Source organism: Salvelinus fontinalis, chromosome 5, assembly GCF_029448725.1.
Source record: "Salvelinus fontinalis isolate EN_2023a chromosome 5, ASM2944872v1, whole genome shotgun sequence".
Classification (NCBI taxonomy): Eukaryota; Metazoa; Chordata; class Actinopteri; order Salmoniformes; family Salmonidae; genus Salvelinus; species Salvelinus fontinalis.
This window is the reverse complement of record NC_074669.1, coordinates 12,285,408-12,311,647: the sequence shown is the minus strand read 5'-3', so window position 1 is coordinate 12,311,647 and position 26,240 is coordinate 12,285,408. Positions and strand designations below refer to the sequence as shown.

The window sequence follows — 26,240 nt, the reverse complement described above, 5'->3', positions numbered from 1 at the left end:
GTATTGGTCGGGGTTGCAGTTTTTTGGGTTACTTCTAATTTCCACCGCGGCCGCCATGGCATTTCTCTTAAAACAAATCTATTTCACTGTGACATGCTGCTAACTGAGGCTGGCTGTTGCTGACTGCGTGAGTGGTGGGGAGGGCCAGAGACATGTGTGCACGGCCAGCCCGCTCATTAGGCAGGATTAAGCGGCCGCCTTTGGCAAAAGATTGAGGGGGCATTTTCTGAGCCAAACTGACCAAGAAGCACCTCCAACAACAACACATAAAACCTCACATAATTCTGCCCAAAAACAATGACAAGCTCTCAACCAGTTGCATATGGGCTTTTTCGGTGAGCGCCGATGCCGCCCTTTGATAAGTAGTGCCCACTTTGTCTAAGGCAGGGGCACCAAATATTTAGCCTGTCCATTGCCAGTGCGCTTCTCCAGAGTGCTGTTGGAGAGAGGCATCTCTGCAGCGCTCCACCAACATTCTGTCAAAAAAATCTAGTAACATAAATCATGTAGCAGATATAGGATATGGTAGAAAGAGCACGTGGCCTTTTCTTAAACCTACTACAGGCTGGAGATTAAATGTATGACAATGTAATGAGACAGACACTGTTTACATCATGCAGGTTTCTCCGATCAAATAGCCTAACTACCCCAGAAGTAGATAAAGGGCATCCTTGTCTCTGTGTCCAGTATGGCTATCTGCTAGCACGCCCTGATACACACACACACACATATATATATATATATATATATATATATATATATATAATGACATGTGTTAAGTGTCAACACTATCGGCCTAGATGGAGAAAAGTGGGAAAGGGTTCAAAGGCTACCTGTAAATACCAGGAAAGTCTGAGTGAGAAGAGAGGTGGAGGCGATCATACAGAGCCAAGAGCGCCATGATCTCTAAACAGTTCAGGACTCTTATGTTATGAAGATATGTTTAACACAGATATTAGGTTCAACCACTGGCATAGTTCAATGTGTAGAGCTCCACTATAGAAGGCAAAGGGCATCTAGATGTGTACTTTGCGGAAGACCTGATATGGCAGCCCCCAAAACAAACTTGCACTGACCATCCACTCCAATATTATCATCTGGATTTGGTGCTGATGGTCTGAGAATACACCTACAGGCCTGAGACTTAGTAGTGCCTCTACATTTTACTTGAGCTAAAATGCACTCTCCTAATCTGTAGGCTACTGCAGCGCATAAAGAAATTGTTGTACTATAACTGATTAGCCAGCACAGTAAATGGCAGTGACCGTGTGTTTCATGGGGCTGGGTTTGAATAGGAAACTGTCTATGGGAGGGAGTTCACATCCGACACTCCTTGTGTCATAGCCACTGTTGTAAAACACCATTCTGTGGAACACACACACACCCCAGTTCAGGACTAGGATGTTTTCACTAGCTTAGATGAATAAATTGTATCAAATTGACAATAGGCCACCAGATTTGTTTTTAGAATGAGAACGTTCATTAGCTGGAATAATACAATTCATTGCAAAACATATTTTTTTCTGTGAATGGCTTCCTTGTCAAGGACCAGGGTTGTTTGTTGAGATCAGTCACTGGGGACTTCATATTAGGCTATAACAATGTGTAAAACATATTTTATATACAATGACTTCAGTATAAACAGGCAACCTGTCACAAACTCGGACACCTCGACCGGTTGTTTATGAAGTTTTATTTTTGTTCATAAGTGTTTGTGTCAACACCCGCTACCAACTAGCTAGCTAGGTTGCAATGGAGCCCGCTTTGCCTGGAATAGCTAATGAACATTTCCAGCGCGTAGAAGCTAGCTGTGTTTTTTACGCTCGTCCAGGACAATATTGACAATCCGGAGTATCAATGCGGCAATTGTTTGTGGAGTATTACAGGAATGAGGTGGCTATCCTTAGCAAGTCAATGTCAATTCTGCACAAACTTATGGGGAAAAAGCTAATTGGAAGGTCCTCGTTCTCATATCCTGTGGCTGGACGCCGCTCGGGCTTGATGGATGTATCCCCTCCTTGTCATCTATCCCTATCCGAATGGCCTGTGCTACCTGGAACTTACCAGCCAAGGAAGTAATCTCCATCTGCTTCTCCTCCTCCATCTTGTAATTGGAGTAGACTGAGAACAGCAAGTGGATTGTTTCAAATCAGCAGTGGTCATGTCACAAGTCGTGGAAACCGAAGGCAGCGTCATGCTGATAAGCGGACTGGAGTGTCCGCAAGAGGTCCAGAGCAGATTGACATGAGGAATAGTGTCGCAGCCCTGGTGTCTGATCTACCTGCACCTTCGTCGCTGGGACTGCGATGGCTGTGCTGACTCCAACTACACTGACTCTAGCAACGGCTTTGTCGTAGAGTTCAGCTCCTTTCCCTCTCTGGACCTAATGGGGCACTGCCTGTGTAGCAGTGTGATGTTGTTCCCCTAGATTACGCACCAAATTGCACACAAGGACCAATTCAAATAGGCCAGGTCAAGAGGGGATGTTAATAATCTGATAATAATAATAATAATAATTCAGTGTATTTTTTTATTTAATTACAGCTGCATAGCTAATGTTTTTATTTGGTGTACAAACACTTTTTCATACCAATATTGTACATACAAGTGATTGTAAAAGTTTTGTATATTTTGGTTTGGCCCATCGCGGGTTATCTGTATCCCCATACCACTTTATCGTTCTCTTTTGCCTGACCCTCGGCTAGCAAGGTATGTTGTCCTTGGCTCCGAAACTGTTTAATATAAAACCGTCATAAGGTTATACAATGTACTGTTTTGCAACCATACGTTTGTTATAGTGTGGACAGTGTAGGAATTTATGTTAACAAGTTTCACAGAGCTCACTGACTGGGGTATCTGTTGTAACTTCTAAGTACTTGTGACAGTGGTTGAGTGAGTGTACATGTGCTCGCGCAGGTGCCGGAGAGCTGTGACTGCACCAAGGGTAACGTGTGTGTTGTCTCTTCGTGTGCAGGTATGTCTTTTATTTTGTCAGAATTATGTTCTGTATAGTTTTACTTGTATATGCTGTTGTGCAGCGAGTGTGTGCACGCAGCACCTGTTAATTCCTTTTGGCGCTCTTTTGCCTGACCCTCGGCTAGCAAGGTGCCGGAGAGCTGTGACTGCACCAAGGGTAACGTGTGTGTTGTCTCTTCGTGTGCAGGGCAAATAAAAAGATTTCAACGAGCAGACCATCAGTTGTGGCAGCGTCTTCATTAAGAATTACACAACGCAGAACGAACCACGCTACAAACTGGTGCCGCGACCTGCCGACTGGTTAGCTCAAGCTGACCACAGGAGCTGTGCATGTGGAGGAGATGCGCGATCCGCGCATGCGCACTTGTTGATGGTTTGCTATAAGTGAATGTATACTGTAAATAGTGAAGGTGAATGTAGCATATTCACTAGATAATTGTATTGGCGTTTATTTGCATGTTTTGAGGGAATTTGTTTATTGCATTTTTTTTTTTGTATTTGTATGCAGTAAAGTACATTGTAGTTTAGTTCTCTATTGAGCCATGGAAGACTCTCAAGTCCATAAGATGAGTTATGCTGGGGATTTTGGTGTGGTTAGTGTGGGTAGAGGGAGGGGTGTCCATGCATTTACACCATTGGTACAGTCAGCTCCTGGGAGTAGAGTGGCTGCTAGTCCTGAGTTTACAAGCACTGGGAGGGGTAGGCTGTTTACTCCACCTGACCAGGGTATCCCACCTCTGTCTCTTGATGTACCATTGTCCCCAGTCCTCAGTAATAATGGGACACCGAGTCAGCTTAGTGACCTTATTAAGCAGATTGGTTCAGAGATAGGAGAATCTATCAGAGCGAGTTTACTGCAGCCTGGGGCTTCAAGTCTTTCTCCTGCCCATTCCCCTGACCAATCCCAGCAGTTTCCCCTGCCTGAACAATGTGGGTCAACTTTAATTGATGCGTCCAAGGTGAATCTGGTTGTGAAGTCAGAGGTTAGTGCTCCACCTTTCTTCAGGGGTGATGGCTCAGATAAGTACTCTGTCCTGGAGTGGGAGGAGCTAATGGGAGTCTACCTAGAGAAGAGGGGTTACACTGGGTCTTTGGATGTGACCAAAGTCTGGATGCGTAACAACCCTGTTGTCACAGATGTTAAGGCAGTGTTCAGTGTTCTCAAGCAACACTTTGGGGATACTGTCTACTCAGGTATGCCATTAGCTGATTTCTATTCAATGAGACCATATGCTAATGAGGGTCCACTAGATTTCTGGATTAGGCTTAACAAAGCTGCAGAGGCAGCTGAACAGTACCTTGTAAGTGAGGGTAGAACCTTGCCCAATCAGTGCTCAGAGTTGGCAGTCATGTTTGTACGTAACTGTCCTGATAAAGAGTTGGCCCAAGTGTTCAAATGCAAACCCCTTCGTGACTGGACAGCCAGTGAGGTACAGGATCGTTTGGATGAACTGTTAAGGGAGCGTAAAGCATGTAGAATACAACTTTCACAGCAGGTGGCTGCTGTCTTCGACTCCCCCCAGGAGGAAGTGGATCCTGAGAGCAGACCTAATGTGTCATCTTTTTCTCGATGTGGCCGTGAACCAGAACAGGCCCAATCTGTATCTGAGGGTGGGACATTAGAGAAGGTTTTGAGTATGCTAGAGAAGGCTCGTCAGCAATACTCAGTCTGTGAACAGAGGGCCCCGTAAACAGTTCCCCAAACGTGAGCGTGAGTGCGCTGTCTGTGGAAGCACTAATCACTGGACCAAAGCTCACTGTCAGATGCACCAGCTGTGTTTCAAGTGCTTCTCTCCTGGCCACATGAGCTTTGACTGTAGTGAGACTGGGAAGCGAAAGAGCCCTGTATGTGGGCAGACTGGCAGGTCTCAGGAAAACTAGAAAGTCTCCATTCTGAGGAGGGCAATGTGAGGCAGTCTAATTTTTCCTCCACTGATGATGATATCCAATCTGTTTATTCTTATTTTTGTGAGTCAGTACCCAAGAACAACACAGTAATTTTTCAGAACACAATGAGAATTTCTCAGAATGACAGTTTGTTTTACACCACCGTGCTAGTACAGGATAAAGTTGAGCTGAAGGGGATGTTAGATAGTGGGTCCATGGCTACTACTCTGCGCGCAGATATTATACCTCGGTTGAGGGAGGCAGGAGTGGTAGAGGGGAACTTTCTAGCTCCTTCAGACATCATACTGGTGGGTTGTGGTGGGACGCAAACTAGCCCAGTGGGCATGTGTGACTTGAAACTACAGCTTTATGGCTTCAGTTATGTAGTCCCAGTGCTGATTGTAGATGGGCAGGTTGATGAACTCATTGTTGGCACTAACGTGTTGAAGTCTCTGATTAGACAGTTCAAATCAAATGACAGCTACTGGCGGGTGGTGGGTACGCCAGGTCCCTCTGGCCAGTGTGAGGACAGCCAGTTCCTGCGTCTCCTATCAAATCTGGAGAGATGGAGAGGAGACTCCATCCCAGATAAAGTGGGCACCATTAAGTTGAAGAGGGCAGTAACGCTCCAACCCATTAGTGAGCATCTGGTGTGGGGCCGCTTACCCCCAAAGACAAAACTCTCTGTGGGCAGTACTGTTGTTGTCGAACCCAGCACGTCTCGTTGTGTGAATCGACACATACTAGTAGGGAGAGTAGTTACGCCTCTGTGGGGGGATGGATGGCTCCCTGTGAAGATTGTGAATCCAACAACTTCGCCAGTTACCCTGAGACGAAATGCTAAAGTGGCAGATGTGTACCCTTGTATTGCATTGGAGGATTTTGATGATGTCAAGCAGCAAGCTGCTTACCAGAACGTGGCAAAAGTACGATGTGACAGCTCACATGGCAGTCTTACAGCTAAGAGTTCAGTTGGTGGCACTGTAGTTAATGGCAACAGTACACTGAGCAATCTTGGACTTCAAGGCCTGTCTGTTGAGGAGTGTCCAGTCTCACAGTTCTGTAAAGACAAACTTGTCGGTTTAATTGAGAAGTATGACACGGTGTTCTCTAGACATAGCCTGGATTGTGGAGAGGCAAAAGAGTTCTGCCATCGCATACGGCTGACTGATGACCGCCCATTTCGATTACCTTATCGTAGGCTTTCTCCAGCTGATTACCAAAAACTCAGGGAAACACTGGATGATATGGAGGAAAAGGAAATCGTCAGAAAATCCAGCAGTGAGTATGCCTCACCATTGGTGCTGGTATGGAAAAAGAATGGGGACTTGCGTCTATGTACTGACTTTAGGTGGTTAAACGCCCGCACAGTGAAGGATGCTCATCCACTGCCTCATCAGGCTGATGTACTGGCGGCGCTGGGAGGTAATGCCTTCTTCAGCACAATGGACTTGACATCAGGGTACTACAATGTGCCACTGCATGAAGAGGATAAGAAATACACTGCCTTTTCCTCTCCTTTAGGTCTGCACGAGTACAATCGTTTGCCCCAGGGCCTTTGCAACAGCCCGGCTACGTTTATGAGAATGATGCTGACCATCTTTGGGGACCAAAACTTTCTAAGTCTCCTTTGCTATTTGGATGATCTGATGGTTTTTGCTAAGATGGAGGAAGAGAGTCTGCAGAGACTTGAGATGGTTTTCCAGCGGTTGCAGGAGCACAATCTTAAACTGTCTCCGTCTAAGTGCAAGTTTTTGAGGAGGTCTGTTAAGTTTTTGGGCCACATCATTTCTCAGGAGGGCGTAGCCACTGATCCTGCTAAGGTTCAAACCATTTTGAATGTGACTGAGAGTGAGATGATGGAAGCTGATGGTGTCACTCCATCTCCTAGCAAAATCCGTTCTTTCCTTGGTATGGTAGTATACTATCAACACTACATTGAGAATTGTTCCATGGTTGCTAGGCCATTGTTTCAGCTGACTACAGGTCAGAAGAAGCCTAGGAGAGGCAAGGGCAGAAAGAAGCCTGGTCCCTCTCGCAGGCTCACTGCTGCAGACTGGACTGCCGAGTGTCAACTCGCTTTTGAAGCTTTGAAAGCAGCACTAGTTGACCAGGCACTGCTGGCTCATCCAGATTTTTCTCAGCCATTTTTGCTTTCTGTTGATGCATCTACTAGTGGTTTGGGAGCTGTACTATCCCAAGTGCAAGATGGGAAGGCCATAGCCAGGCCAATAGCTTTTGCTAGTAAATCTCTTAATCATGCACAATCCAAGTATCCTGCTCACCGGCTGGAATTTCTAGCCATGAAATGGGCCATTCATGATAAGTTCAGCCATTGGCTGCGAGGGCATAAGTTTACGGTGTGGACCGACAACAATCCACTCAAATATATTCTTACAAAGCCGAGACTTGATGCATGTGAGCAGAGATGTGTTGCAAAGCTGGCACCTTTTGATTTTGATATCCAGTACATACCAGGGCCCAAGAATGTCGTTGCTGATGCTTTGAGCAGAGAGCCATTTGTCCGCCCCAAAGTCCTGCACCGACTGACAAGAATTCCATATGATGTCCTGCTGGAGGAAGCCAGAGGTCTTCGACTGGATGATGTACAAGACATGTTCCGTCTCTCCTGTGAGCAGCCCGAGGCTGGCTGTGGAACGTCTATGGCTCCTGGGAGTGAGTTGAGTAGAGCTGGAGACGATGTCAGTGGGTTGGTTTCCTGTGAAGAGGTGTCTGCTGTCCTCCAAGCCCATCGCCGATGGGATGATGGTGCCACAGTGAGGGCCGCTTCACATGTGCAGCATCTTGAGAAGTTGATGTCCATGGGTCAGAGCCCTTTACACGTCCTTACACACAAGGAGCTGTATGATAACCAGTCACTGGATCCTATCATCAGCAGAGTCATGTTCTTTGTAGATAGAGGCCGGCGCCCATCTAGGAGAGAGCGAGTCTTTGAAGCTAAAGAAACAGTTTATACTCTAAGACAGTGGGGGAAACTCACCACGCGGTTAGGGATTCTGTATCGTGTTTCAAAACACCCAGTGAGTAAGAAGAAAATATTCCAGTATGTCGTACCTGTGTCTTTGAGAGGCCTTGTGTTGAAGGGAGTTCATGATGATGCTGGTCATCAGGGTCAGCAGCGCACATTGTGGCTCACGAGACAGCGGTTTTACTGGGAATCTATGGAGAAGGATGTCAAGGAATACGTGGCCCACTGTAAGAGATGTGTGTTGAGTAAAGCACCTGAGCCTGAAGCAAGAGCTCCACTTGTCTCCATTGTGACAACGGCACCTTTAGAACTTGTGTGTATTGATTTCTGGACTGCCGAAGATTCAAACAACAAGTCTATTGATGTGTTAGTAGTGACTGATCACTTTACTAAGCTGGCCTGTGCGTATCCATGTCCAAACCAGTCTGCTAAGACTGTTGCTCGTGTTCTCTGGAATAATTTCTTCTGCATTTATGGGTTCGCTGATTGCATCCATTCTGACAGGGGTGCAAACTTCGAGAGTTTACTTATTGCAGAATTACTTCAGTTATCTGGTGTTGAAAAGTCCCACACCACACCTTATCATCCCATGGGTAACGGTCAAGCAGAACGTCTGAATCGCACACTGGGTGGGATGATTAGAGCTCTGCCAGCTAGGTCTAAGGCTAAATGGCCTCAGATGTTGAACACATTGACATTCTCCTATAACTGCACTGTTCATGAGACTACTGGGTTTCCACCCTTCTTCTTGATGTTCGGACGCACCCCTAGGTTGCCGGTAGATGTTATGTTTGAAAGTGTGCTGTTGGATGGGGACACAGTAGATGTGGATAAGTATGTCCAGTCTCTGGGTGAGGATCTGAGAGAGGCCATGACATTGGCCCAGCAGCATGCCAGTAAGCAACAAAAGAGACAAGCCGAGGTCTACAACAGACGGTCTAAGGGTCACTCGGTGCAGAAGGGAGATAGAGTTCTACTTGCTAACAAGGGGGAGAGGGGCAAGAAGAAACTGGCTGATCGCTGGGAGAGTGTGGTGTACATAGTGGTTGCAAAGAACAGCTCACTGAACACATATCGTATCCAACACCCTACCACTGGACGCATCAAAACTGTGCATAGGAACCTGATTATGCCAGTCAACTTTCTGCCTTTACCTTCGTGGGAGGAACCTGAGGGTCACGGATCTCTATCGAGTGGTGACGTGATCTCTGAGATGTCTGCAATGTCCAGCCAAATGGATGGGAGTGACGCCAGGACTGTCCACTGGGTAGCAGGCCTTCCTGAGTCTTCTGGGAGGATACTCCAAGAGGATGGTGAAGTCCCGGCTGATGGAAGTGAGGTGGAACAACCGTATGAAGTCCCCTTAAGTGAGGTGTGCTCAGCAGAAGTGGACCAGAGAGATATCCCCGAAGCCTACAAGAGTTCTGATTGCGAAACTCCATTCAGTGTGGATGATGTTACCTTGGTTGAAGATGCTTCGTCAGTGTGGTCTGTGACAATCTACCAGGATTCTGATCAGTCGTCTGACACTACTAGTGTTGAGTCGGTAACTGAAGGTGTGCTGGCTCCGGAGATGCGGATCTGTAGTACTCCCCATCCTGAGGTTAGACCTCTGAGCAGGGTTAGTGCTGTCTGTGACATTCCTGCTAGGTTTGTGGGTGAGGGTGTTCGGACTAGACTGGGTAGACTTATTAAGCCAGTGGATAGGTTAATCCAAACTATGTCTACACAGGAAATGAAACAGTTCTTGGTTTCTCAGTGACGGTAGGATATTGCCTACCTTTTCTTTTGTAGGAATGTAGGAAATCTAAGCATGTCTTAGAATGATTTGTGGGTTTGTCTAATATATTTGACAATTCATGTAACTTTGTGTGTAGTCCATCGGCATAAAATGTATATGGCATTTTTCGTATACGGTTGAATAAGGGATTAGCTACCCCTTATTTTCCCTAATCCTTCGCGGGATAGCTTTTCAGCTGATCGACCATTTGTGGGTCTAGAATTAAGGGACTACACTGGGTTACTCTGTCGCCCTGTGGGTGTGATTTTTTTTTTCTTTCTTTGCTTTGTTACCTTTGAGGTAATGTGTTTTGTTTTGGGCCTATAATCTAGTGTAAAACAGTTGGGGTGAATGTAGCAGTGTGATGTTGTTCCCCTAGATTACGCACCAAATTGCACACAAGGACCAATTCAAATAGGCCAGGTCAAGAGGGGATGTTAATAATCTCATAATAATAATAACAATGATTCAGTGTATTTTTTTTATTTAATTACAGCTGCATAGCTAATGTTTTTATTTGGTGTACAAACACTTTTTCATACCAATATTGTACATACAAGTGATTGTAAAAGTTTTGTATATTTTGGTTTGGCCCATCGCGGGTTATCTGTATCCCCATACCACTTTATCGTTCTCTTTTGCCTGACCCTCGGCTAGCAAGGTATGTTGTCCTTGGCTCCGAAACTGTTTAATATAAAACCGTCATAAGGTTATACAATGTACTGTTTTGCAACCATACGTTTGTTATAGTGTGGACAGTGTAGGAATTTATGTTAACAAGTTTCACAGAGCTCACTGACTGGGGTATCTGTTGTAACTTCTAAGTACTTGTGACAGTGGTTGAGTGAGTGTACATGTGCTCGCGCAGGTGCCGGAGAGCTGTGACTGCACCAAGGGTAACGTGTGTGTTGTCTCTTCGTGTGCAGGTATGTCTTTTATTTTGTCAGAATTATGTTCTGTATAGTTTTACTTGTATATGCTGTTGTGCAGCGAGTGTGTGCACGCAGCACCTGTTAATTCCTTTTGGCGCTCTTTGGCCTGACCCTCGGCTAGCAAGGTGCCGGAGAGCTGTGACTGCACCAAGGGTAACGTGTGTGTTGTCTCTTCGTGTGCAGGGCAAATAAAAAGATTTCAACGAGCAGACCATCAGTTGTGGCAGCGTCTTCATTAAGAATTACACAACGCAGAACGAACCACGCTACACCTGCTGTCAGAGGTCTGGACCTAATGGGGCACTGCCTGCAATGTGATTTTCTGGATTTTTTTCTTCTCATTTTGTCTGTCATAGTTGAAGTGTACCTATGATGAAAATTACAGGCCTTTCATCTTTTTAAATGGGAGAACTTGCACAATTGGTGGCTGACTAAATACTTTTTTGCCCCACTGTATATCGCCATGACTACATGGAATTCTATTCCACATCAAGTAACTCATGCAAGCATTAAAATCACATTTAAGAAACAGATAAAAATACACCTTATGGAACAGTGGGGACTGGACACACACACACACTATAACATACGCACTATACACACACACGTACACATGGCTTTTGTGTTGTAGATATGTGGTAGTAGAATAGTGTCCTGAGGGAACACAATGTGTGGTGAAAAGTGTTGTGAAATGTAATATCATGTATTATTCAAAATTGTATATAACTAGCTTAATGTTGCTTGACCCCAGGAAGAGTAGCTGCTTCCTTGGCAGCAGCTAATGGGGACGCACGCTTTTCTCAATAGGGGGTGCTGTTTGCACTTTGTAAAAATTTTATTCCCAAATTAAACTGCCTCGTACTCAATTCTTGCTCGTACAATATGCATATTATTATTACTATTGGATAGAAAACACTCTAGTTTCTAAAACCGTTTGAATTATATCTGTGAGTAAAACAGAACTCGAGTTGGAGCAATCTTCCTGTCAGCAAGTGAGAAATCTGAAATATGCCAGGCTGTTCTGAGGTCGGTTTATGAATTTGCATGTCTTCTATTGGTTGAGATGCACTGCATACGCCTTCCCCTGGATGTCAGCAAATAGTGAGAATTGGAATGGAGTTGCTAGGCAGATCTGAGGCCATATAAATGGGCTGGGTACATGGGGTCCTCTCTTTCCTTCATTCGCCATGACGGAAGACAGACCTCAGGATGGCGTTCTAGAAAGCTCCCGTTATAGCCCTTAGATATATCCGGCTCTGATTTTATTCGATATAGGTGTTAAAGACATCATAATGTTGTTATTTTAAACCGAGTTATATCAGTATATTGCGATTTTCGGATATTTATTTGTGCTGCGTTCTAGTGAGTTGGGGACGTCGGGGCCACATGGCTAATGTTTACTGCTAATTCCAAAGTTGAAGGCGACAATCTACAACTGAGCAACGATTCTTTTGGACAAAGGACAACTTGCCCAAGATTCTGATGGGAGCTCATCAAAAATAACTATTTATGATGTTAATTCGTTGTTCTGTTGAAAAATGTATTGGGGGAAAAAAAGAAAAAAAAAATGTATACCGTAATTGCTGGACTATTAAGCGCACCTGAATATAAGCCGCACCCACTGAATTTAAAAAAAAAATGTATTTTGTACATAAATAAGCCGCACGTGTCTATAAGCCGCAGGTGCCTACCGGTACATTGAAACAAATTAACTTTACACAGCCTTTAAACGAAACACGGCTTGTAACAAAAATAAATAGGCTTTAACGAAACACGTCTTGTAACAAAAATAAATAGGCTTTAACGAAACAGGCTTGTAACTTTTTTTTTTTTTAAATAGCAGTAAACAGTAGCCTACCAAGAAAGTCCTTGGTCACTATCTTCCTCCTGTGCACTGAAACCACTGAAGTCATCTCCTTTGGTGTTCGGAGTTGAATAGCCTCAGAATTGCTTCATCCGATGTTGGATCGTTTTCATTGTGCTCTCCTCACTTTCATCCGGAGGCAAATTCCCCGCTGAGCTTATGCTGCCCTCTTCAATACGCAGCAGCTCCACGCTGTCAGGACCCACTGGCAGACTTGACCATAAGTCGCTCTTCGCATGCGGCCCGTTTTAGAAAAGGATTTCTCCCCACTTGTCATCCAATCCATTTTCTAGTTCGGGGCATCTGCTTTTCTTTCCTCTGAAAGCTTTTGTTGTCTTTTTGCACTAAGTCAGTTTCTCACGCTGCTGTTTCCAACGTCTTATCATCGACTCATTAAGGCCAAGCTCCCGTGCAGAAGCTCTATTTCTTTTTCAAACAGCCAGATCGATCGCCTTCAAATTGAAAGCTGCATCATATGCATTTCTCCGTGTCTTTGCCATGATGAGGGTGACAAAATGACTACCGTAATCAGAATGATGGAAATTTTGAGCGCGCTCGATTTACTTCACATTATGTGACGGTGCTCAGTTTTTTGGCGGCATGAATTTGTGAAAGCGGGAAAAATCCATAAATTAGCCGCGTCATTGTATAAAGCGCAAGGTTCATAGCGTGGGAAAAAAGTAGCGGCTTATAGTCCGGAAATTACGGTAACTCATATTCCGCCATTAATTTCGGTGCGGTCTCGCTTTAACGTATGTCGTAGTAACGTAGTAACGTTAATTTAAAAAATCTAACACAGCGGTTGCATTAAGAACTAATGTATCTTTCATTTGCTGTCCAACCTGTATTTTTTAGTCAAGTTTATGATTAGTTACTGATTAGATTAGGTGCCTCTCCCAAGATTTCTCCCGACATATTGTTGGCAGCTTGGCTACTATTCTCATTGTGTAACCACGATTTGTGCCGCTAAATATGCACATTTTCGAACAAACTCTATATGTATTGTGTAATATGATGTTATAGGACTGTCATCTGAAGAAGTTTGAAAAGGTTAGTGAAAAAAATGTATATCTTTTGCTGGTTTATTCGTTATCGCTATTGTTGGCTTGAATCAATGCTATATTGTGTTTTCGCTGTAAAACACTTTAAAAAATCTGAAATATTGGCTGGATTCACAAGATCTTTGTCTTTCATTTGCTGTACACTGTGTCTTTTTCATAAATGTTTTATGATGAGTATTTAGGTAATTCACGTTGGTCTCTGTAGTTATTCTAGTTGCTTTGGTCAGAGTTGTGATGGTGGCTGCAATGGTAAACTATGATTTATACCTGAAATATGCACATTTTTCTAACAAAACATATGCTATACAATAAATATGTTATCAGACTGTCATCTGATGAAGTTGTTTCTTGGTTAGTGACTATTTATATCTTTATTTGGTCGAAATTGTGATAGCTACCTATGCAGGGAAAAAATGGTGGGGTAAAAAAGTTGTGTCTTTTGCTATCGTGGTTAGCTAATAGATTTACATAGTGTCTTCCTTGTAAAACATTTTAAAAATCAGAAATGATGGCTGGATTCACAAGATGTGTATCTTTCACCTGGTGTCTTGGACTTGTGATTTAATGATATTTAGATGCTAGTATTTACTTGTGACGCTATGCTAGGCTATGCTAGTCATCTTTTTTACTGATGGGTGTGCTCCCGGATCCGGGATTGTGACCAAGTAGAAGTTAATAAATACATAACCTTTTGTTATATTTACTGGGCCCTGTTCTAAACAAATTGAGCACAATCTGTGAAACGTCCATGACTTGCCAGCCTACACATCATTGGCATGTCTCAGCAGGATATGGGAGACAAAGAAAAATAATGAACTCCTTTAAATCTCAGGCTGCTCACAGAGGCTCCTTCTGAGTAGCATGACTAGAACACAGTTAGATAGGAACACCTAACTGCTGAGCACCCACCTCAAAAAGAACAAGAGGATTGGCACCCACCATCTAAGATTGTTCTAAAATTGTTGCTGTAGTTAGAAACAGACATTAGCATTCCTGATACATTATTCCATTGAAAGCTCAATTGAACCCAAATTGGCCATTCAAGTTTATAGGATTCATATAATATTCAATAACTATAGTACACAATGTCTGATTTGGACCAAAACTCTAACAATGATTAAGATGTGAGGAATCCAAATAAATGGTCAAAGCCACTCACAGACCTCAAACCCCACGTTAAGCCCATCCCAATTGCCAGTATATAGTATCAGTTCTCTATGTTTGACAAGTAGTAGACAGCAATGGCTTGGAGAATTGTTTATTCAACCTATGTAATGTATTCAGTGAATTGTGCATTTTTTTTTCTTTCATTGAAGTTGTTAGGTTTATGTCCCATCACAGAACCCGATGTTGAGGTTCTGACTACTAGATGGTGCCACTTCTGCAGTACTGGCTTACTATTATCCAGTTAGAGGTCGCCAGTTACACATCCAATACAAATTCACCATTATGGTTTATGAAAAATGGCAGCGGAGAGAATGGCTGCCATTTTATTGGCTCTTAACCAACCGCGCTATTTTATTTTTGCATTGTTTGTAACTTATTTTGTACATAATGTTGCTGCTACCGTCTCTTACGACCGAAAAGAGCTTCTGGACATCAGAACAGCGATTACACAACTCAAATAGGATGAAGAACACATATTTCCTTTAATATGGATATAGGGGGCAGCATTTTCATGTTTGGATGAAAAGCGTGCCGAGAGTAAACTGCCTGCTACTCAGTCCTAGTTGCTAATATATGAATACAATTAGTATATTTTGATAGAAAACACTCTGAAGTTTCTAAAACTGTTTGAATGATGTCTGTGAGTATAACAGAACTCATATGGCAGGCAAAAAACGGAGAAAAAAATCCAACCAGGAAGTGGGAAATCTGAGGTTGGTCATTTTTCAACTCATTCCATATTGAAGATAGTGGGATATGGCTCATGTTGCACTTCTTAAGGCTTCCACTAGATGTCAGTCTTTAGAACCTTGTCTACTGTGAAGTGGGGCCGAATGAGAGGGGAATGAATGCAGAATGCTTTGAGTTCGTGACGCTCGCTCACGTGAGAGCGAGCTCTGTTCCATTTGCTTTTCTGAAGACAAAGGAATTCTCCGGTTGGAACATTATCGAAGATTTATGTTAAAAACATTCTAAAGATTGATTCTATACTTCGTTTGACATTATTCTACGGACTGTAATTTGACTTTGTCTGAACTTTTGCCTGGACCTGCCCGCGCGTCGTGAGTTTAGATTGTGCACTGAACACGCGAATAACGAGGAATTTGGACATAAATGGACTTTATAGAACAAATCAACAACAAACAAAAAAAGTGTGGAACTGGGATTCCTGGGAGTGCATTCTGACGAAGATCATCAAAGTTAATATTTATAATGCTATTTCTGACTTATGTTGACTCCAACATGGCGGATATCTTCTTGGGTTGTGTTGGTCTCTGAGCGCCGTACTCAGATTATTGCATGGTTTGCTTTTTCCGTAAAGTTTTTTTGAAATCCGAGAGAAGTATATCTTTAAATCTGTGAATAACACTTGTATCTTTTATTAATGTTTATTATGAGTATTTCTGTGATTTGACGTGGCTCTGTGCAAATTCACGGGATGTTTTGGAGGCAAAATCAAATGTAAACTGAGGTTTTTGGATATAAATACACTGCTCAAAAAAATAAAGGGAACACTTAACCCTCCCGTTGTCTCGGCGGGTCAGAGCGACCCCGGGCAGTTCCGAGTTGATTGCCCGTGTCTGTGTGTGGGTCGGAGTGACCCCGGCAGCGTTAGCAAGGTGTATGTTGTAACCCTCCTGCCCCTGTGTGGGCGGGGTCATAGTGACGTCAGAGGGGTCAGAGTGACCCCGGTGGCGTTAGCAAGGTGTATGTTGTAACCCTCCTGCCCCTGCCCCTGTGTGGGCGGGGTCATAGTGACGTCAGAGGGGTCAGAGTGACCCTCGGCAGCGTCACCTGTCGCTTCCCCCGTGTCTGTGTGGGTCAGAGAGACCCCGGCAGGCCGGGGTCACGGTGACCCAACACCACCACCTGCTGGATACTAGTAAAAGGTCCTGCCCCAAAATTGACATTCTCAACATTCCGGGCAAGGGCCTGTGTCGAATACGGCGTGTCTGCCCACCAAACGGGCCCTTGGGCACCGTGTGAGTTTGGATATCGAATCTAAAAACGCCCCCCCTACAAACTACTTTCCCTTGGTTGTGGAAATTGTGCCTTTCGGGTATGGCTGTTGTTAGACAACCTTCCCCTTGCCTCGGCGGGACAGAGTGACCACCGGCCAGCGTTCCGAGTCGATTCCCAGTGTCTGTGTGGGTTAGAGAGACCCCGGCAGCGTTTAGCAAGGTGTATGTTGTAACCCTCCTACCCCTGTCTGGGCCGGGTCACAGTGACCCGAGCCCTGTTGTAAGCCCTGCGTTATGAGTTGTTCCCCTCTGTTCCGGGGGCCTGGGGTCAGAGAGACCCCGGCGGCGTTAGCAAGGTGTATGTTGTAAACCCTCCCCTCCTACCCCTGTCTGAGCCGGGTCGGAGTGACCCGGGGCCTGTGTTAGGAGTTGTTCCCCTCTGTCTGGGCCGGGTCGGAGTGACCCCGGCAGGGACCGGTTGTCCCCACCAACTCTGTGCACGACCTCGGTGCTATCACGCGGGTAGGCCAGCCGAGCGTCCCGGATGGGACCGAAGGGGCCAAGGGGCCGAAGGGGCGAAGGGGCGAAGGGCCGAAGGGCCGAAGGAGCAGGCAGGGCCGACCACGCGCCTCGTCCATTCGCGTGCCTCGTCCCATTCACGTGGCCACCGTAAGCAGGGCGTAGAGAGGCTACTAATATTGTCAGGAAGAAGAAGAAGAAGAAGAAGAGGACGACGACGAGGACGACGACGAGGAGGAATACGACCCCGCCGAGCGTGAGCCCTCCGCCTACGACAGTAAGCAGGGCGTAGAGAGCCTACTAATATTGTCAGGAAGAAGAAGAAGAACAAGAACAACAACAAGAACAACAACAACAACAACAACAAGAAGAACAAGATGAGGACGATGATGAGGACGACGACGACGAGGACGACGGCGACGAGGAATACGACCCCGCCGAGCGTGTTGCCTCCGCCTACGACGCCTCGCAGTCCCGGTTTCAGCGCGGCTCAGGTCCTGGAACAGATATCCTCCAGCGTCGACCAAGAAGACGAAGAAGACTACTGCGATTCCGAAGAGGAGGACGTTTCGGAAGATGAAGACGGTGAGGAATACAACCCCGAGCGCGACGCGGACGACTACGGAGACGACTCGGCCTCGCGGTCGTGCTCCTCTTCGGAGGAAGAGCCGGAGGAAGAGCCGGAGGAAGAGCCGGAGGGAGACGCGGCCGCTGCCCGAGAGGAGCGAGACAGAGAGCCAGACAGAGCCAGAGAGCCAGAGCGAGAAAGGGAGACGTTGCTGTCGAAAAACGGCAAAATCAAATGGTCCTCCGCGGCCTATCGCGGCCCGGACCGACCCCGCGCCATCCGCCCGCCCTGCCCCGCCGTGACGCCGGGCCCCACGGCCTACGCCGCGTCGCGAGCGCTCGACATCGAGTCCGCCTTCCGGCTGTTTGTCACACCGGCGATAGAAAGGATCATCGTGGACATGACCAATCTGCAGGGGGTGAGAAAATACGGCGACGGCTGGCGACCCATGGACTCCACCGACCTGCGCGCCTACGTAGGGCTGCTGATCCTAGCCGGCGTCTACAGGTCCCGAGGCGAGGCCGCGGCCAGCCTGTGGGACGCCGAGAGCGGCAGGACCGTGTTCCGCGCCACCATGCCGCTCAAGGCGTTTCACAAGTACTCGAGGCTGCTGCGATTCGACGACCGCCAGTCGAGACCCGCGAGACTCGCCACCGACAGACTGGCGGCCGTGAGAGAGGTGTGGGACCTGTGGGAGGAGCGGCTGCAGGCCCTCTACAACCCGGGGCCCGAAGTGACGGTGGACGAACAACTGGTCCCGTTCAGAGGTACCGTCTATGCATCTGTGTACGTACGCGTAGCGTAGAGAGCACGGGCAGTCTATGTATCTGTGTTTGTACGCGTGGCGTAGAGAGCACGGGCAGTCTATGTATCTGTGCATAGAGAGCGGTAGCAGTCAATGTATCTGTGTATGTACGTGTAGCGTAGAGAGCACGGGCAGTAGTAGCACGGGCAGCGGTAGCAATCGGCAGTAGTAGCAATGGGCAGCAGTAGCAATGGGCAGTGGCACGGGCGGCGGCGTCGGCGGCTGCGTGTAACGTAAACGCAGTGCGCCCCGATGGTGAGCCAGTAACTCATGACGCTGCTAATCTCCTGCAAATCTCCTCTCCCTCTCCTCTCCCTCTCCTCTCCCTCTCCTCTCCCTCCCCTCTCCCTCGCCTCAAGGACGCTGCCCTTTCCGACAGTACATTCCCAGCAAGCCGGCCAAATACGGCATCAAGTCGTGGGTGGCCTGCGACGCCAAGTCCAGCTACGCTTGGAAGATGCAAGTGTACACCGGCAAGGCGGCCGGCGGATGCCCCGAGAAGAACCAGGGCGCGCGCGTCGTCCTCGATCTGACCGAGGGACTGCCGGCCGGTCACAACGTCACGTGTGACAATTTCTTCACCTCCTACGAACTCGGGCAGCGGCTCCTCGAGAGGAACCTCACCATGGTGGGCACGGTGCGAAAGAACAAGCCCGAGCTCCCTCCCGCGCTGCTCCAGTCCAAGGGCAGACAGGTCTCGTCCTCCAGGTTCGCCTTCACGCCCACCGCCACTCTAGTGTCCTACCTGGCAAAGAGAAATAAGAACGTGCTGCTTCTGAGCACGCGGCACGCGGAGCCCGACGTCAGCGATCGCCGAGACCGGAAGCCGGCCCTCATCCTAGACTACAACTGCAACAAGGGCGGCGTGGACAACCTAGACAAGGTGGTCGGGACCTACAGCTGCAGACGGATGACCGCCCGCTGGCCCCTGGTCATCTTCCACAACATCCTCGACGTGTCCTCCTACAACGCCTTTGTCATATGGCGAGAGATCAACCCCGACTGGATGCCCGGGAAGCGGAACAAGAGGAGGGTGTTCCTGGAGCAGCTCGGAAAGGCGCTCGTGAAGCCCTTGATCCAAAGAAGGCAGCGTCTCCCCCGCACCGAAGCCGCGTCCGCACTTGTCAAAGTCATACGGGGCGAGCGTGTATCCGCCGAGGCTCGTCCGCAGGCCCGCGAGCGAGCCGCCGGCCCGGCCGCCGCCGCCGCCCCGGCCGCCCCGCTGGGGGCGAGTAAGAGGAAGAGGTGTCAGGTCTGCCCACCCAAGAAGGACGCCAAGACACACACAGCGTGCTGCAGGTGTAAGAAATACATCTGCAAAGGCTGTTCACACCCATACTGTCACACTTGTGCCCACTGGGCCTTTAGCCAAGACGGGACAGAGTGACCCGGGGGGGGACACTGTGTGCTAGGCATAATAGAAGGACAACGGGAGGGTTATGTAACAACAACCATACCCAAAAGGCACAATATCCACAACCAAGGGAAGGTAGTGCAGGAGGGGGGGGGCGTTTTTAGAATCAATACCCAAACTCACACGGGGCCCAAGGGCAGTACGGGGGACAGCCTGTCACTTCGCACACAGGGCCCTTGGCCGTAATGTTGAATCTGTGAGTGTCCACCACAACCTCTCAGTTATCCAAAACTTTATGTTGTATCCTGTCTGTGGAATTTGGAGGCTGTGACAATAGATCCAGCTTTCAGTAGTGTAGCAAACCACGTATCAGTTATCCAACACTTGATGTTCTAGCCAACGCACTAATACAGGGAAGTACTTATAAGTCAGTTTGGGTTGTTACAAGAGTTTACATTTATCAACACTGGGGAAGAGGTATCAGCTATAACAAGTAGGACTATTATGGGTAACCTGTTCATCTTCGTTGCAACAATCCACTTGTCTCTATGTATGCATCTGTACGAAAAACACAGTGTAATCAGTGATGGACCTGTGCTTGAAGAAGACTACCTGGGTGTGGATGGGGGACTTGACCTTGACGGAGAATATCGTGGTATGGATGGGGGACCTGAGTTCTGAATCTGACACTGCTCCAAGAAAGTATGGGGGAGATGTAATTATCCTAACAGTTGAAATGTTATATTGTATTCATTTGGTACTATGGTGATGTGGACCTCTTTTATCAATAAAGTACAGTTGGTAACACTTGACAGTTGCTTGTCTGAGCATACTTTATTTTTTACTTGCATTCAACAGCATTATAAACTATAACAAGGCTACCCAAGCCCTCACAGTGAGCAAGCCTGGAAGCCTTCTAGGCTCCTGCGGCTTCTGTCAAGCTCTGTGTGTTTGATGAGGCTTTCCTTAGGCCCGCCCTATCATGACTCAGTCAGCAAGCATGGAAGCCTTATAGGCTCCTGTGGCTTCTGTTAAGCTTTGTGTGATTGATGACGCTTTCCTTAGGCCCGCCCTATTATGACTCAGTCAGCAAGCATGGAAGCCTTATAGGCTCCTGTGGCTTCTGTTAAGCTCTGTGTGATTGATGACGCTTTCCTTAGGCCCGCCCTATTATGACTCAGTCTGCAGAACTGTGGGTCTTTGACAATAGGGGCCAAAGCGATATATTAATGACCATACTGACGTCTCTCAGGAAGCAGAACAGAGTGTACAATGGCACATGGGAAATCAGAGTCTTTCTATACACTCAGATATTGTAATACAGCAAAGGAGAATGACAGTAGCGACGACTCGGACATTGACTTTGTTAGTGGCAGCACATGCAGAGAGCTGCAGTTCAACCCTGTTACAGTTGAAGATGCCCAGCTGCTGTGCACTAGGCTGAAGGTGCAGTGCAAGAAGAGGTCTCTCAGTCATACTGCGTCTGGTGTGTTAGGTGCTCCGTGTAAGAATGTGAAAATAAAAGGTGACGGAAATTGTTTCTTCAGAGCGGTCAGTGAAGCACTGTGTGGTACAGAGGAGTACCATGAGCCAATTCGAAATGCGGTGGTGCAGCAGCTACAGAGCAAACAACATATGTATAGGACCATCCTGAGAGTGTGTTACCGTTCAGTGTCAGAGTACATCACGGAGTCCAACATGAATTGTTTAGGTAGTTGGGCGACCGAAGTGGAGATTCAAGCAGCTGCAGACATGTTGGGGGTAAGCATATATACATACTATACCAACCGTTGGATTGAATACAGATCTAATGGTTTAGAGGTGTCTAAGCAGGGCATATATTTGGAGAATAGTCGGAACCATTACGAGACAGTCGTTTGTGTCAAGAGGCCTCAGACTCAGTCTTGTTACGGTTACTGCCAGGGTTATGAGATTGGGAACAGCCATATACCACAAGCAGTTAGGTCCTCAGGCTCCAAATCATCTGATTCCGAAAGCAGTTCGGGAGCGGACATGGCAGGTGACTACGAGGATTGGATGTGTGATGATTATCAGGACAATTGTCAAGAGGACTATACCCATAACCGAGATACTCCCGGTGCTGACATGGAGGATACCAGAGACCAAGAGGCTGAAACCAGTCCCCGTTCAACCGATAGTCTTGTGGACTACGACATTTACGATTCCGAGGAGTCAGACTACGAGGTCCACACCCAAGACGTCGACAGTGAACAGCTCTACAGTGAACAGGTTGACGACGAAGAGGTGGTCTACTGTGAAGAGGTCTATGGTGAAGAGGTTGACACCGGCGCTGTCGTGGAATGTGAAGAAGTCGATGATGACGAGGTGGTGGACTGTGACGACGTGTACGATGAAGAGGTTTACGACGACGAGGTGGTGGACTGTGAAGACGTGTACGATGAAGAGGTTGACGATGGCGAGGTGGTGGACAGCAACGAAGGCTACAGCGAAGAGGGTGGCGAGGTACAGGTTTACTGTGAAGATGGTCACGACTCGATTCCAGCTGTGGAAGATTCGAGAAAGCAACATTCGATGGAAAGCATGCTTAGTTGGTCTATACTGAACACATCATGGCATTCCTTCCTAGAATGGCTGGGGGAGCGCTGGTGGGGATCAGTCTCTAAAGAGCAGATTATCACATTCATGGATACATCTAACAGTCGCAAAGGGGACATTGTCGTCGCAGCACACTTCGGTGGCATGCAAGGAGGAGTGTGTTCGATTATGGTGAAGACACAGGATTCAGTCATGACCTTTACTGTTGTTATTAGTCGAGGCAGGTACATCTGTACCGATATGGTACAAGGTCTATTTTCAACTCCTATTGACATTATGAAAGTTCTGGTGCGTAAACTGGGAAAAGGACACTTGCTACGTAGACCCAGGTGGATGGCTCATAACCCCAAATACTTTGCTATGACACAAATTGTGGACGAGCTGCGTTATATTGTAAAGCTGATAAAAGGCTCATGGTGGGGAGCTGCATTCCTCAGTTTGGAAATGTCCCCACCACATGGTAAAGTGATAGAGCTTCTACGAATGAGGACAAACAAGCACACCAACCCAGCTGCCGCAATCCATTATATGAATGAGGACAGTTTGGGATACCTGTTTGATATTGTAACTGCCAAGGGAAAGAGATTCAAGGTGACGTTTGATAACTTGGGGTTTACGATTGGGACAGGTGTACACTTTCCATATATCACATCTATTCTTTCCCGCATCTGCTGCCTTGAAGATGCAACCTTTGTTGCCCGACCAAAGAACCACATCTTTGGGGATGAAGGCCTGGAACGTCACCCAGGTGTCACAGATGCCAGACACAATGTCTAGAGTAGGAAAGATATAGGTGGAGAGCATATGTAATCACTGTCATATCGCTTGGTAAATGTGCCATTACAAAGTGCTTGTGGTGTATTATTCAATGTCCATATCCTTCTGTGAATAAAGACAATAATATCCTGAGCAAGAATACCAGGTCACATTTATTTACAGAGTACATAACATTTACATACATCCATACCAAAAGTAGGACATAGTGGCAGCTCAAAAATGAATAAAATGGGTTCAGTGTAGTTAGATCTCAACACATTGCAACCTAGTCATCTCCATCATCATAATCTCCATCCGCATCAGCTCCATCCTCATCATCGGCCATATACTTGAGCGAAAGAGACATAACCACATTACCAACAAGTCATACACACAAGCAAAAGTGTCATCACAGTATACACTACCATATCTACCATTTCATCTTCTGCATTGTTCAACTGGGGAAGAGGAGGTAATGCTAGGTGAGGTTGAGGCCGGTTGACGACTTCTGGGGGCAACAGTGGAGGAGCTTGTTCCAAGACAGGGTTCCTAGGTCCCTCATCGTCAGACGATAGTATGTAATCACTCTCCTGAATGTGTATTAAAGACATGGGAAATGTATCACTTATACATGGTATACTTTACAACAGTGAATGAAAGGACATCAAACCGAGTACCTACAGAACGGGTCAGGATTATGGTAGATACCTGTGGAATAGAGACGAGTGTTAGAATCAGTACAAGTTAAATGCCTGTGATGAGTATGGTCTATGAAAGAGGTGTCTATAGAGTATGATATAACATGCGTCTCTCCTACCAGGCTCAGCTCGCTATTGTCAGTTTCTATACCACTCTCCTCTGACATGATTAGAGGTCGGAAATGCACAATTGCCTGAGGTAAGGAGATATAGGTCCATGATTAGCTGTTAAATGCGACAGTTGCAGTAGGTGTCACAGTTAAACACCTTTTCATGAGTGGGTTAAGTTACGGGTTAGGTGTGGTTGTACAGGGGTGAAAGCTGTTCGTAAGGCTGCATGTGATCATAATCATGATGAGCAACTAGCCACGTCTCTAGCAACAACAGTTAGAAAACATAAGGCCCTTTCCTGGGGTTGGTGAGAGTGTGCGGCTTTGGGGTATGGTTCCACTTTTCCTACTATTTACAATGGCTGAATCACAAGAACTATGATACCAATTACATACACATAGCAAAATAGGTAAGTGGTTGGAAGATGGCCTATATGGGGAGAAGACAATTCGACTCACTCCGTGTCGCTAAGCAAAGGAAATATGGCAACTGGCCTCTATTGAACAGATCCTGGCTTCCACTGGTAGAATGGCTGGGTGAGAGGTGGTGGGGCTCCGTCTCTAAAGATCAGCTAATGTCATCCCTAAATAGACCCGAAGTTACTGTAGGAGCTATTGCCATCACGGCCTACTTTGGTGACATGCAGGGAGGAGTGTGTTCCTGTATGGTGAAGAGCACTGACAATACTCTCATCCCATTTGATATACACGTCACCCAAGGCTATTACAAATGCACTGAGTTCCTAGACTGGGACAGAGGTGACCCTGTTCAGCTAATAACCGATGTGCTTAAAGCAGTCCCAAGCGGTTACTTGATGGCTAGACCAAGAGACATACCTGATGAACAGAACAATTGGTCTGGCAAATGTGTAGTGGAAGGGATGCGTGAAATGACACAGCTACTAGAGGGTGCATGGTGGGGACATTCGACGGGCAGTTCCCCAATGTCATCAAATCACATTGATGTTATACAGGACCTAAAAAAGATGGAAGATGAATACCCCAAGCCAGCTGCAGCGATCTGTTACATGGATGAAGAGGAATATGGATACCTCTTCGAAATTGTAACAGCAAAAGGACAACCATACAAGGTCACGTTTGATAAGTCTGGGTTTGTGCTTGATACAGATATACACTTTAACTCAATGACAAGTTTGCTGGACCATATGACAACGGTTGTAAAGGTTTCCTTTGTACCAAGACCCCTTTCTACAACACAGGACCTGTGCATGAGCAAGATGGATGTAACAGGAGGGAGAAGGAGGGGACCAGTGGAGACAAGTGGAGGCCTACCCAGTCTCAAACGTTCCATACAGACTAGCCCGTATGACCAGAGGTATAGGCCATGACCATTGTATTACTGTACATCTCAATTAATATTTGTGACAGTATATGTGTCAATGTAATATACATTACATATCATTGTTTTGACATGCAATCAATAAAGTGTATCACCAGTCATGTCAGAGCCTTGTTCTTTTTATTCACATACATTACAAAGAGCAGTACCGTTGCAACTACACATGTTTCACAAAGTCATTATAGCTGGGCTATCCACCCGGTACTGCTTCATCCAACCGTGTCTGTGCTATCCACACAAGCTTACTTTCTCCATCCCTGTCTGTTTATCTTCCCGTCACCTGGGCACTCATCCAACCTTGTCTATGCTGTCCACACAGCCTCATCCAACCCTGTCTATGCTGTACACACAGGCTTACTTTCTCCAGCCCTGTCTGTTTATCTTCCCTTCACCTAGGCAACGGCTCTATTTGTTTATCCAGCTCTGGGCACTCGTCCAACTGTTTCTGTGCTGTCCACACAGGCTTACTTTCTCCATCCCTGTCTGTTTATCTTTCCATCACCTGGGCACTCATCCAACCTTGTCTGTGATGTCCACACAGGCTCATCCAACCTTGTCTGTGCTGTCCACACATGCTCATCCAACCTTGTCTGTGCTGTCCACACAAGCTTACTTTCTCCATCCCTGTCTGTTTATCTTCCCGTCACCTGGGCACTCATCCAACCTTGTCTATGCTGTCCACACAGCCTCATCCAACCCTGTCTATGCTGTACACACAGGCTTACTTTCTCCAGCCCTGTCTGTTTATCTTCCCTTCACCTAGGCAACGGCTCTATTTGTTTATCCAGCTCTGGGCACTCGTCCAACTGTTTCTGTGCTGTCCAACTCTCTGTGTTTACCCAACCGAGCATTACAGGGAGGCAGTTAAATAGCAAG

General features: G+C 46.7%; 1 protein-coding gene across 2 annotated transcripts in view; it reads right to left on the bottom strand.

Moving 5' to 3' along the window:
* LOC129855126 (semaphorin-4E-like) overlaps positions 1-26,240 on the bottom strand; it is a 65,772-nt gene that overhangs the window by 11,647 nt on the left and 27,885 nt on the right. The window contains exon 1 of one of the 2 annotated variants that reach the window (XM_055922471.1): positions 2,065-2,159. The exons of the other annotated variant lie outside the window; for it this stretch is intronic. The gene's annotated coding sequence lies outside the window, so the exon portion shown is untranslated. Of the gene's footprint in view, positions 1-2,064; positions 2,160-26,240 lie in introns of those variants that run through there. 2 annotated transcript variants of the gene reach the window in all.